At 55.1% G+C, this 11762-nt stretch overlaps 1 long non-coding RNA gene across 1 annotated transcript; it reads right to left on the reverse strand.

Moving 5' to 3' along the window:
• Positions 1 to 1048: 1048 nt before the first annotated feature.
• Positions 1049 to 3794, reverse strand: LOC137141771 (uncharacterized). Its single transcript, XR_010916734.1, has 2 exons — positions 3634 to 3794; positions 1049 to 2975 (listed from the first exon to the last, which is right to left on the reverse strand). It is a non-coding gene; the product is annotated as an uncharacterized lncRNA (long non-coding RNA).
• Positions 3795 to 11762: the final 7968 nt, after the last annotated feature.

Below are 11762 nucleotides of genomic sequence, written 5' to 3' on the forward strand. Positions count from 1 at the left end.
GTTTTGTTGGGTGGAAGGGATGGCAGAGTCTGGCCCCTGGAGTCTCTGAGGAAGGGAACTTTTTCCCTTTTGGCACCTTATTATTAATGAGATTAGTAGCAGATGCCATCGGGAGCCTGCCTGACAGCACTGCTCCTTTCTGATTACTGTCTCGTCTACCTTGAAATGGGACCTGTCGTTTCTTTGATAAAAGGATTGACAGGCTGCTCTGATGTCACTGCAGAGTCCGTACTTCTTACGGCTCTACCTCCGGGAGACCCAGCTGATATCCTTCCACCTCCCTGGGGAGCTGGGCGCAATCAATATCCCTCCGCCTGCCAGGCCAGGGACTCCTCTGTCGATACAAAGAGATAAACTTCCGCCCTAACAGCTCTCATCCCTCTGTGCCAATCCCAACACACATCCCGCCACCGCCTGTGGCAATGACACCTCTCTCAAGTCTGACCACTATTCCTCAGCTTCCTACAGCCTACATGTGCATATTCTGTTCTGCTCCATCCAGGTTCTTACGCTGCTCCAAACACTGGTGAAAAGATATGACATAAACCTGCCATAGATGAGTCTGCCGCTAGGTGTCTCTCTGTGAAAGTTCCAGCCAGGGCGATGTTCCTGGTGAACAACCCGACAAAGCTGGAACTTGAGTTGGGTGGACAGCTGTTTGTGAGACTGTATTTTGTTGATGTTTCCCTCTTGTTGAAGAAGGAATATGATTCCATATATCCTAGCAACTGGTGGTGTCTGAGCACCATCACCATGGCATCTGAGTTAAGTGAGGCAAGCTACACAACACAGCAAACAAAGCCATCAGTCCCCCAACTACCACACAGCAAAGGAATGATGATACTTCTGTGGGCCCAGATATCACTCTTTACAGCCACTAATCAGTGAATTAAACCTCCTAATGCCCCATTTTACAGATGGGGAAACCAAGGCAGACAGAGCAGGTCACACTTAGTAACAAGGGAGCAGGCTCAGGAATAGATCTGGGTCTCGGTTCCTCTTCTCTAACCACCCGACTAAAACTGGAGAGATAATTTAGGTGCTTGGATGATTGTGGAATAATGCTTTATTAGGGAGTGGGAATTTACACTTAAAACAGAGGTCCCCAAACCGCGGGGCACACTCCTCTGGAGGGGGTGCAGAGGAACATTTTGAGGGGTGCAGGGGGGGCCAGCCCAGTGCCCACAGGGGATGGGAAGGGAGTGCCACCCAGTCCCGCTCTGGTCCCAGCTCTGCTCTGACCCCGATTCTGGCCCCACCCCCAGCTGTGACCCCGTCCTTGGCCCCTGGCTCTCAGCCTGACCATAGCCCCGGCTGTGAGCCCAGCCTCAGGCCCCAACTGCAGTCCAGGTGCGGCTCCACTCCTACTCCCGGCCCAGCTACCAGCCACAGATCCACCCCCAGCTGTGGCCCCAGCTTCAACTCCTGGCTCCCGGCCCGGCCAGGACTCCGGCCCCAGACTCGGCCCCACTCCCGGCCCCGGCTCCCAACCACAGCTGGGGGATGGACAGGAGCAAAGGGGGGCATGAAGTAAAAATGTTTGGGGACCACTGACTTAAAAGCTAAACTACTCACTGAGCTTTTATAAGCAGGTCTCTGTCTGCATGGGAGGGGGGAAGCCAACAAGATTGCATTTAATTTATTTACGTTGCTCCTTTGATCCAAGCATTGTTGTCTGGGGACGCCTGGCACTGGCTTCATTTCAGCCCTCACCAGCTGTGCTGATACTAGCCTCACAGCACATGAAACAAGCAGCTGAATTAGCTTGTTCTAACGAGGCCTTCTGCAGAGTCACAGCAGGCAGCTCTCCTACGTCACCTACTCACAGTCAGCACCTTACCCCAGTGCCGTTAAAGAAAGGCTTTCACACCACAGGTGAGGTGATAAAACCAGTGCCCTGGCAGGTAGCATCCAGTTTGCCTCCATTAATATGGACAGGGCTACACATGGAGTGTCCCTCCTTGCAGAGGATGGAGAGATGTTGGCTGTGGTGGAGGCCGGGCAGATGAGGCTGTGGGGGTGAGGCCCTGGGGGGGTCTCTCGGACTCTCTAGCTTTCCTCCTGACTAACCCGGGCTGCGCTGCCTAGTAGCACTACATGGGGTCTCCTTGCGTCCCACCTAATTCAGGGCCTGGTGAGGAGGGATGGCCCAATGGTTAGGGTTTTCATGCAGGAGTCAGGAAATGGGGGTTCAAGTCCCTCCCCTACCATGGCCTTCCTGGGTGGGGTTAGGCAAGTCATGTAAGGCCAGATTTTCAAAGGTGCCTTGTGTGCTTTACAAAAGCAGATCTACACCTAGCTCCCACTACCCCATCTGCATTGGTACGCATCTAAATAGCTTTAACAGCCTGGCCCTTAGTCACTCCGTGCCTCAGTTTCCCTCCTGTTAAATGGGGAAAAAATAGCACTGTGAGCAGATCAGACACAAGGGTAACGGAAGCCAGATAAGTCCCTTAGCTAAGCTAATCATAGGACGGAGAGCACTGCAGTACATCCAGAGTGCTGGCAGGTGTCAAAGTACAGTGGTGGCTATTGTCATTATTCCCCATTTTACAAATGGGGAAACTGAGGCACAAAGTACCAGTAGCCTAGCTGAGAACAGAAGCCAGGAGTCCTAATGCATAGCCCCCCCTATCTTCTATCCAGCAGAACACAGCTGCTCTTCTGTCTCTAATAACACCATTCTCATTTGTTGTCATTACCGCGCTGCTTTACAGACTCTCCTGAGGAACCCTGGCCTGTTATAATGAGGCAGTGGGTTGTAAGTCTATTAAGGGTCACGGGGGGAATGTACTGTGCAGGCTTCGCCTCTTCAGCTATCTCGGCTCTTAATGAGGCCTTGGGTCGCATTCCGCCTGCGATGAGCGGGAGCCAGAGAAACGCTAGTGGAATTAGCGCTGAGCAGCTGGTAACGTCATTAACACCCTGGTGTCATTAGCCTTCAGGCCAGCGGTGAATTCCCCAGAGGCTGCAGCCTGCAGACAAGTGGGAAGGGAGGAGGAAATCCCCGATTCAGTTAAAGCTCCCAAGCCTATCGATTCACAGGCCACAAGGGACCCACCCTGATCGCCTACTCTGCCCTCCCGTATACCGCAGGCCAGAGAGCCTGGCTGAATTAGTTCCCTGTAAGGCGGTGGGCTGTCCCTCCCTGGACTGTCTGTCTGTCTCCAGAGCGCCTGGGCAGACACAAACTCGCAGGGGGAATTGGCAGTTGGGACAGGGGTCCTGGCCCCTACGGCCGCTCACCGGCACTGAAGCAAGCCCTAACCCGTGCCCTCTGGCAGGGTGGGCAGGTGATGAGTCTCTGGCCCCAGCCCTCGGGTGGAGTGGGCCAATAAAGCAGTCTATTGCCCAGATCCCTAGTCAGGGGCGTGCAAACCCAGCGGTCCATAGCCCGGGCCCCGAGGCAGGGTAAGGCAAACACAGTAGTCTATGGCCCAGGGACAGTCACCCTAGGGTTGGGGTGGGGAGAGGGATGCAGGCCCACCCAACTCCACTGCGTCCCAGCCCAGGGCCCTAGCAGTGGTAAAGGGGCTCCCGCCGCAATGCGCTGACGTGGCTGCAGACCACAATGCAGCCGGACGGGTGTCTGGCTTCCCTGGGCTCCTTCCTTCCCCCCCTTCCATGGAGTACCTGGCTCTCGGGGTCACCCTCGGTCTCCTCGGGGCAGGCTTCACAGCCCCTCGACGTCGTCGACCGGCCGGCTGGCAGCTCCACGAGGTCGTAGGGGGCCGGCAGCCCCTCTGTGGCTCAGGCTGTAGGCAGCTCAGCGGTGGCGGTGTGATCAGGCTGGGGCTCCAGAGCCGGGGGAGAGACGTCTTTCCCCTCCGGCAGCTCGGCTCTGACTGAGCAAGAGGCCTCTCCTTTTATACTTCCTGCTCCGCCCCTCGGCTTCGGGTGGGGTGGGCATGGGGTTGTTCTGGCTCCGCCCACCCAGGGGCGGGCCATTTGACTCCGCCCACCCAGGGGCGGGCCTTCCCTCCATGTCCATCTCTGAGGGAGGCCACGCCCCCTCACTACACTCCCATTTGAACTAGAGCAGATCGTTTAGAAAAACATCTGACCTCGATTTAAAAATGGCCACTGATGGAGAACCCAGCGCAGCCTGTGGCAAATCGTTCCAATGGGTAATTCCCATTCCCTGTTAAAAATGTGCACCTGATTTCCACTCTGAATTTATCTAGCTTCAACTGCCAGCCAATGGATGGTGTTAGGCCTTTCTCGGCTAGACTGGAGTAGGGCCCGGGGCTCCCCACCGTGGCCCGGGCTACCTGGGCAGCTCTTACTGTGGTCCAGCTCCAGGGGGCACAGCCCTGGGGGAAAGGAAGGAGCAGGGGGTGGGGCCTACGTTCCAACACTGGCGCCCCCCCCCCCCACTTCTTCACAGGTTCTGGCATTCCTGCGGGGGCCCCCAAATTGGCCAGGGCCCCTGGGCACGGGCCCTGTGGGCCTATGGATTAATCTGCCACTGCATAATGGCACCGAGGCCCGTGGGTTTGCACCAGGGGCCATCGATTTTACAAAGGACTGATGCCAACTTGGCCCTGCGCGGGAGGGAGCGCCCGGGTGTCTCCAGGGAGATGGAAGGCGTTCAGGGCCTTGCAGGAGAAACACAAGAACAAGGGAGGTGTCAGCGTTTCCCCTGGGTCCCCTGCATTGCCGCTCGTGGCAGAGGAGTGACAGGACCTGGGGCTGTAGCGAATACCGAGGGGGCATCTTCACTGAGGCTGCTGGACACAGACAAGATCTTGTGGTTCCCTCTGGTGCCTGTTCTCTCCTCTCCCCACACAGTGGGGACGCAGCAGCGGGGCCCCGCCCCCACTCACGGCCAGCACCGCCAGAAAAAGCAGGGGAACCTGAGAGCCCTGAAAGGGGCCGGGTCCCATCTCCTCTGGATACTCTCCCCTTCCTCCCCCCAGCAGGACTCGGCACCTACGACCAGGAAGGAGCCCTGGGCTCTAACCCAGACATGACCAACTAGTAAGGGCTACCTCCACCTCCCATGTAGGGAAGAGTAACGGGGCATCATGCCATTACCGACAGCGTATTGCCGGGCAATAAATACCTGGGGCCATTGACACTGCCTCCTGCAGGGCTGGGTCCTCCCTATTATGATTATTTCCATGGCTGTTCTGCCACCCGGCTTCCACCACCCCCACCACTTCGCCAGGCCCAGACTGCTTCGGATCGGCCCACTCCCAGGACTCAGCCAGCTGACCAGTCCAAAAGGGACCCAACCACCCGCCTTTCCCGAGGAGAACCAGACAACGCCCCTCCCGCCGATCAGCTCACGGCACAGTCCACTGCTTCACCGGTCACAGCCCAAACTAGGAGGGAACAGGGCAGACATAAAAAGAAAAACAAAAACCAGGTTCCAGGCATCTAACACCTGTATGCCACACAGGGCACTACCTAGGCATGGGCTGGAAGCAGACAGACCAGTACCTCATGAACTGAAGTCAATGCTGATCAATGCAAGACCTGCCACCAGCAACCACCAGATAATACGCAGACTCATCAGTGATGAAGAACCTGCTATAGCTTGCATTACCAAGACCATGGACCTATCCTAGCCCACCTCGCCCGCCCCCGAGAATCTGAGGGGACAGCACTGAGGTAGATAAGACCAGAAGGCAGGAGGCACTGCGTTTATCTTCTCTGCAAACATCAAATCCAAGGGAGATGCCTCAGACAAATTCATTTGAAGTCACTCATCTGACAGTAAGCACGCCAAAGCGACCAGAGTTTATGCTCATTTACAGACCACCGCAGACAAAAGGTTTCATAAAGGAGCCCCCCTGTGTCTTGCTGGCAGTGGTGGTGAAAGGCCTGGCTTGTACTGGGAGATTTTAACATACGCATGGACAAGGCCACTTGGGCAAAATCCCCAAAACTCATTTGCTTCCAGAGGATATTCACAGGTCATCTCTGGTCCAGCTCACACCTGACCTGGGCACTGTCCTGGGCAGACCATCATCTCACGAGGGCAGTGGTAAGAGGGCCCAGCTAACAGGCAACAAGAAAAGATTCTTGGTCCCGATTCAACCACAAAGCCTCATGGATTCCATCAAATTCCAAAGCCTGCTAAAAGGCAGCAGCGCCTATCCACCGGATGAGGGGTTGAGTACCTGGTGAATTATTATCATGGTATGCGAGCCTCCACCACTGACAGACTGCCCCCCACATGGTCCTTTCCTCCCCGCCACCCACACAGATCTCCTGGGTTTTCTGCCATCCTGCACCAGATGAAGAGAGAGGGGTGGAAACTCCAGCACCAATAGCAGGAAACAAAGTAGGATGAAGGATAATGGTTCCTCGGAGCCGATGCTGAGACTGTGTTCCAGGCCAGGAGAACCCTCCCGTCAGTCTCCATTGAAGATGCCAAATCCTGCCCTCCGGAGCTGTCCAGAGCGATACCTGAGTGCCTACAGCCTACATTGGAGCTGAGCACCCACTGCAGCAAAGAGCTGCCCTCCTGCTTTGCTGGAAAAAATGCACGTGTTCAGCAAGTCTTCTCAAGCAACAGCGTGGATCTTCTGCACCTGCACCCACCAACCCACAGCCCACTGGCGTCCTCAGAGATCAGGACATTCACTCAGCGAGAAGTTTTGTCCCCGAACCCCGCAAGGAGTCCTGGCCCAAGACTTGTGAATCCGACCCTGGTTGAGGCTCATGAACAACTGGTGCCACTCTGAAACAAAACAGCCACTGCCTCTTTCAGAGATGGAATCCTCCTGCAAACCTGAAAGAGTCTGGCCAGCGGTGAAGAAACCCAGCCTGGAAATTTCAGTCCTAGTCAGTGTCAAACGTCCCGTTCCTGAGCAAGCTCACAGAGAAGCTAGCAAAAGGCCAACTCCCAGCTCACCTAACAGAAGCTAATCTCCTAAACCCACCACAACCTGGATTCAGGAATTGAAACTGCCTTAGTGGCAGTGGAGAAGTCTCCTGACAATGGAGAAGATCCTCCTAGACCTCTCTGCAGTGTGCAACATGCTGCTGACCATGAGATCCTGCTGTCTCTCCTGAGAGGGTTGGCGGGGGTCCCGGGGAGTGTGCTAATGAGGTTTGTGTCCTTCCTGGAGGGATGCACCCAAAGACCCGTGATCAGAAACTGCCCTTCCACCCCTAGATCCCTCCCTGGTGGGGTTCCACAAGGATCAATTCTCTCTCCGGTCCCTGTCAACAGTTATGTGCAGCCACTTGGTGACCTGACCCGACAGCACGGGCTTCAGTGCCAGCACTATGCAGAGCTACTGGCCCTTCGCCGCACACGACCAGACCCCGAGCACCAAGATGGTCCAGTGGCTTTGATAAAATCAGCTCCTGGATGAAAACAGCTGAACCAGAGCTTGACAGAGGTGGTACTGATGGGCAGAGTCTTGGTCCTTATCTTCAAGGCCCTCCATGGCCTGGGCCTAGGAAGCTAAAAGTCTAACCTCCAAGACGAAAACCATGGTTGACAACTCCTCTTGCTCAGTGGAATTCTCTCCAATACGAGCAAAGCTCAACCGGGCAGGAGACAGAACTTTCTCCAGAGCCGGTCCCAGACCATGGGATGACCTACCCCAGGAACTAACACTCCCCACCTTCCGCCACAAGTGCCAGGCGTGTTTTTTGACTGTGCCTTCTCTAACATAAGCACAACAACAGGTATATCTAAAAAACACCTCCCAAAATAAGACGATCCACTGCAGACGCGTCTCCCCTGGGGAGAGAAGGAGAGAACAAACAACATGTGACAGATGTTAGTCACATTGTTTAATGCATGACTGGAAGGCACTCAGAGCCCATGGTGATGAGCATGGTATAAGAACCATGATATCTGGTTCATGTACCAAGTCTTTGGTCTCTCCCTTGGTCTTCCAGCCATAATCATTGCAAAAGCCATTCTACTGGTATAACTCTCCGGTCTCTGCTAGATACCCAGTGCCAATGCAGCCCAGCCTCCCTCCACTCGTCTTCAGTTGGAGCGATCCCCGTTAGGTGCCTTGCAGCTTTGTTTCATTTCCTTTCGGGGAGGGTCCAGCCACTTGCCCATCTCAACATCTTCATTTTCCACGGTGGAGAGCGCACGGATTCCCTTCCTCGTGGCTGGCCGCCTCTCTGTTCTGTATGTTAAGATGGGCTGAATTACCGTTTTATACACTCTTCCTTTTCACTTTATTGGCATCTTTTAGTCCCAGAGCACTGGAGTCAGCTCCCACCACTTGCACCGAGCATCACTCAGGAGAGGTCGTCAGCAACCTCTGATCCTAGGTATCTAAATTCTTTCACTCTCCGAGCTCTTTGTCTGAGACATCCTTGATGAGGAGTCCTCCTCCCTCAGTTATAGCTGGGGTCTTACCAACATTCACCAGAAGCAGGGAATTCTGAAGTCCTCGTTTGAAGTACTGTGAGGTTTTTAATAGGGAGTGTCATTCAAAGTGTCTGTCATTCGGCTCCCTAGCAAATGTTGGGAAGTGTATAAAGCCCGTTGGGATGAAAAAGAATATAGAATATTCCCCTCTTCACACACAAAGCTTTCCCCAGCTGTCTCCCAGCACACGGAGACAGGACCAGTGCATCCTGGAATGTTTCTGGAGAGAGGGGGAAAGAGCTAAAGCGCCCTGAGCAAAGGACGCAGGACTCTAAGCCATGCACAGCAGTGAAAGGTGTCCATTGCATGGCCGCCGCCAATGGCCTCCCATCACGGCACACAGAAACCCCATGCGGTTCCTTTGTGTGCGATGATGCAGGCGCATTCAGCCCGAGAACTTCCAGCCCCTCTCCAGCCCGTAGGCAGTGGCACCCAGGAAAAATTAAACCGACTGCAGAAATAGCAGAGTAGCTCATGTAATAACCGTGGCAGCTTTTGCCACTGGGTGATGAGCTCCAAGCCAGCCTGGTTTGGCAGGGACACAAAGGTTCCACGTGAAGATCCATAGATCCTCAGGCTAGAAGGGACCATTGGATCATCTCTTGTGACCTCCTGTACGTCACAGGCCAGAGCACGGCACCCAGCAGTTCCGACATCCAGCCCATTGTTTCTGGATGAGGCAGAGCAGATGTTTTAGCAAGACATAGCCAGTCTGATGTAAAAGGCAGCAAGTTTGGGGGAACCCATCCGGCCCCTGTGCCAAGGGCCAATTGCCCCCACTGCTAAAAATTAGCACCTTGTATCTAGTCTGAATTTGGCTACTTTCAAATTCCATCCATTGGCCCTTGTGGTGGCAGGTGGTTGGCCTGTGCGAGATGCATTGGATGGCTTCCGTCCAGTTCTCAGAAGACAGGTGTTTCTGCCAGGTACACCTCCCACCGTAACACTCACTAATTGTTGGCTGTCTGGAGAGGAAAGGCTGTCTGACCCAGGCACTGTTTTGTTCTGCTCAGGTTTTCACACCGGGCCCATCACCTTGGGTATCGGAGTGCCTCCCACCCGTGGAAGTGGTCCCTGCATCTGGCTTTGTGGTCTCTCCTGTCTCTAGCTTGAGGACCCCAGTCCCCAGTGCTCCAAACCCCGCCCCTTACACCGGCGATGCATTTATGCCATGCACTGGTTCTTTCTTTTTAACTGAAAAGAGATTTTTCTTATAACTGACGTAAAAAATCCTTGCGCTGGAGAACACTCCTCCTTTGCCTCTCACTGGCGCCGACCACTCTGCGAAGGCTAATGTGGCTCACATGCCTTGACGGCAGCTTAGCGCTGTTAACTCCCATGTAACACATGGGGAAACCGAGGCACGGCGCGCTCAGCTGACTTGCCAAAGGGTCTCCTGGCTCCCAGTCCCGTGCTGAGACCACTAGACCCCATTCTCCTTCCTTCTCGCAGCTGTCTAGCTTTCAAAGCGTTAGCCTCTGCAAACAGCTGCATGCTCCAAAGGGCTGAGGCGGGGAGGAAGGGGTGCACAATGTGGCACAGGTAAGCAGCCAGGTGACTTGGCCATGCTGTCATTACCTGGGCCTCTGCCTTTTACAGCCCTCACCCGCCTCTGGAACGGCGTAACCAAGAAGCACAGCTGTAGGGAACTCCTCCAAGCCGGGTCCTACGAGTGAGGCACCTGTCTATCTAATGTGCTCTTACTGCACTCTCCGCCACAGCATCTGAGCTTGCAGAGGAGCTGAGAAGGGTTTTTATTAGCAGAAAGCAGCAGTGGTCCACCCCCCGCCCCGCCCCGCCCCACGGATTCCCAAAGGCTTACACAACGTGAACCACATGTGCATAGAACCGGTGTCTTGTGGACACCCCCTTGTTCATTCCTCATCACCCAGACCGCATCTCGCCCCTGTGTTGTCCTCCCTCCCCACAGACCCCCATGTCCCCTCTCAGCCCCCAGAGCACCTCCCCCCCATTCACCATCAGCTGGCCTCCGCCTCCTCTGCTGTTCTCCTGCACACTTAGGGCATGTCGACTCTGCAGGTAGAGGCGCGAATGCAGCCGGGGTAGAAATAGCAGTGAAGAGAGGATGGCACAGACCCCGGCGCGGGCTAGCAACGTGAGTGCACACCTGTGCCTCTGGGCAGGGCTCGTACAAGCCCAGCTGAAGTCCATGCTGCTGGATCATCGCTGCTACTTTCAGCTCTACTAACTAGATTAAAGCTAGTGCACATGTCTACCTGAGCAGCACTTGCACCTCTGATAGCCGTGTAGAGGTACCCTTAGACTACGCGCTGAGTGAGGCCCTGCGGTGTGCGGAGCCAGGGTTGACCGAACACAGCCGTCATGCAGTGCATACCAAGAGCTCAGGGACCTGAGATACTCGACTATGCTGGGACAGACCATACGTCCATTTAGTTCAGTTTCCAACGGTGCCAGTACTGGATGCTTCGGAAAAAGGCATGCAACTCACCCGGTGCACCGGGACAGTGTCACTCTAAGAGATTTAATTTCCGGCGGGAGGGACCCCAGCGCTAAGGGCTGCAGAGGGCTGGGGTTTCACGTCTCCCGGGCCTGGGTTTTGAATGATTTCTCCGCGCATGCACTGAGGCAGCCCACATAACACACACATGACTACCTTGTCACGGCTGGCCTAGCGGGAGAGGGACGATGGACCCAGCTGGATCAATAAGATCATCTTCTGTGGTCATTTCACAGAGAAATTGCTCTCCAGCCAGCGAGAACGGCTGGAGGGAAGTGGAGGAAACATACGTCAGGCCCTTTTTAATTTTCTTGCTATCGACCATTGTTTGCGCAAGAGCCGAGTTGTCCCCTTGATTAGTAACTTTACAGCTCACAAGCCAGCCGCGTGTGCGTTGTGGTTGTGCGCTATCGGCCTCTTTATCTGTGCGGACCAGTCTCCAGTGCCTCAGTGAGCTGTGCCAGGAATTTCATCTCGATTGCCTGGTGATATTGACGTTATACTTTATTGTTACAGCTCGCACAAAATTCAGTGGGAACCCATTTTCACAGCAGGCGCACCGCTCGCTCTAGCTTTATTACCAGCCCCTTAGTCGTGGCAGCGTTCGGTCTGCAGTGCGAGGCGATCTTCTGTACAGGACATCCCTTCCTGGCACCTTCCATCCCAGGCTACTGAGGGGCTGGAGGGGAAGGGGAAAGGTTCAGAGCATGTGGGATGCATGCATGGGGGTGAGGGGCAGGGCAGCGTCGCTCTATCTGTCGGAGGTGTAAGAGGAGACCGCAGGATGATCCGTCAGGCACCTTGAATGCACTTGTTCAGGTGCAGTGCCACTAGCGGCAGAGACTTCCAGTGGGACTGACCTGGGACCTACCAGAGAGACTCTCCCTGCAGCATGGGACTGGGGGCTCAGGGTCTGGGGTGGGAGTT

This window comes from Emydura macquarii, unplaced genomic scaffold, assembly GCF_026122565.2.
Source record: "Emydura macquarii macquarii isolate MOO-44397 ecotype Brisbane River unplaced genomic scaffold, CSIRO-AGI_Emac_v2 contig_3114, whole genome shotgun sequence".
NCBI lineage: Eukaryota > Metazoa > Chordata > Testudines > Chelidae > Emydura > Emydura macquarii.